This window comes from Octopus bimaculoides, chromosome 16 (genome assembly GCF_001194135.2).
Source record: "Octopus bimaculoides isolate UCB-OBI-ISO-001 chromosome 16, ASM119413v2, whole genome shotgun sequence".
NCBI lineage: Eukaryota > Metazoa > Mollusca > Cephalopoda > Octopoda > Octopodidae > Octopus > Octopus bimaculoides.
In genome coordinates this window covers 24,974,863-24,977,362 of record NC_068996.1, presented here as the reverse complement: position 1 = coordinate 24,977,362, position 2,500 = coordinate 24,974,863, and positions in this window count along the sequence as shown.

Here is a 2,500-nt window from a genome sequence, read left to right as displayed (position 1 = left end):
GGTGTTAATAAATTTAAACTATAGGGCCCAGTGCATTGATTTACCCAGTGGCCTACAACGCTGGTGAAGGTAAAGAATATGCACACCTGGTGTTTAAGGATTAGGGCTACGCTGAAATTTTTATAGGTGTTGTGGTGTGGTGTGTGTGTACATAAACATGCGTGCACACTCCCATACCCATACACACACAAATATATAAGACCTGGTAGGGTATAAAGACATGTTATTTCCAATGAGGTACTCAACCCGAGTACTAGGCCATCAACACTCTGGATTCCAGACAAATACCAACATTCTCCAGGTGTAAAAAAATCTTCATTTCACGACGATAAATCCGTTGTGAGGGTTCAACAAAGAGTAAAATATGTGTTAAAGTATTTCTTTGTCTTATTTGGATTATATGTATATTTCAGGTAGCGACAAATTCAAAGGAAACAATGCCCTGCCATATAGAATAAAGAACTAAAAGATAAATCTGGAGTGAATAAGTATTCAATCCATAATCGCTAATCTGACAAAATATATTTCGTCAGATTAACGATTGTGGATAAAATATATATGAATGGGTGTGTAGGTGAGTGTAATTTGGTACAAACTGTAGTATCGGGGGAGGGGAGAAACAACAAAAAGTACTTTAGAGTATTTCTTCCGACTTTAGTCTGAGTTCAAATCCCACCACCGATGTCTACTTTATTTTTCATCCCCACCGGAGCTGATAAAATAAAGTACCAGTCAAGTACTGGGACGATGGTGTTAACCCCTTCCTTCTCTTAAAATTGCTGGGCCTCGTGCCAACATTTAAAACTGTTTTTGTCTGCCAATAAAAAAGAAAAACACACACACATAACCGCACGCACATACATCATTAGGTAGATTATGTAGGTGTGTTCAGGTAAGTATATATTTATGTCAAAATAAGTGTATATGTGTTGGCAATCTTTAGGTATTAGCAGACACCGTCATTCACCTCATCCCCTCCTTTTTTTTTTTTTTTCCAACCTAGTTTCTTTATCTTTGTTATAAGGGAATGTGTTTGGGTGGATTGACGCCGTCTTCTAGTACCGAAAGACTGTCAAACAGACAGACAGGTAGACAAGCAGGTAGGTAGGTAGGGAGGAAGGCAGGCAGGCAGACAGACAGACAGACAGACAGATGACGGCTATATCTTGTAACTGGCGGGCTTTCGAACCGATGTTTTTGTAATGTTTTTCTATTTCACTGAGTTCTGCATTTCGGGTGTCGATATCAAAATAATATATCTTCTCTTCCTTCACTTCACTACGCTCAAAATCTTGAATGAAATTTAGACAGATTTTAACAAATACCTGTCTTCCTTTCTCCATTTTCATACTGCTTCTTTCACTTATCTCTGTCTCATTCAGTCTATTTTTTAGTACCTTTATATATAATAATATAAATATATCACTTTATCTATCTATCTCTCCCATCTCTCTCTCCCCCCTATCACTTTGTTTAGCAACGCGTTTTCTTTCTGATATCTTGTCTATCAATCAATCAGTCTTTTCATTGCTGCAAATTGCAGGTCTCCTGTATCTGCTAACAGTTCATGTTCTACTTTTGAGTCGGATGATCGATTTATAGATAGATTGATTGACTGATAAATTAATAGATTTGTAGATAGAAAAATAACAAATGGCTAATAGACAGATACAGCAACATCTCTTCCCCTCCATAATCTCCCCTAGTATCACCTTCTATTTCTCTCCATCATATATTCTTTTATATCAACTGTCAATTGACCTAATTATAGCCCTCTTAATTTAACATTGTCACATATTCTGTATTATATAAATGAAGAGAGAGAGAGAGAGAGAGGATAGCAGACAGACAGAATTATTCGTATTTTCCGAAATAGTAAAATTAAGTGGGCATTATGTATTGCTGAATTTTACTGAGTATAAGCTACATCCCATAGAAGAGGAAAGACTCAGTTAAAACAGTTTAGAGACCTGACTAGTTCATATCTAGTCACGAGCATTGCATTGTATCTATGGCCAAGATATTTAAATATCAACAGCCCAGTCTAGCTAGCTGTAAGTAGGTGCCACAATGTGGTATAGCTCACTATACTGTGTCCATGACCAACACACTTAACTGTCAACAGTCCACTATCTGAGTAGGACCCACAGTCTAGTAGAGTTCACTGTATTATATCTGTGACCACATTGCCTAACTTTTAACAGTTTAGCTGTAAGTAGGTCCTATAATGTGGTATAATTTACTAATTCATATTTATATCTTCCCTATTTTTTTTATTGGTTTCACTTGCAGTTATCATCATATAACTTGTTCCTGGGTGTATACCATCGGATTCAAACTTGCAACCTTTATTCTGAGAGTAACACTTACCAAAGAGGCCAGTGTTCATATGTGTGTGTGTGTGTGTGTGTGTGTGTATGATTGCATATATGTGTATGTGTATGTGTGTATATATATATTATGTATGTATATATATATATATATATATATATATATATAT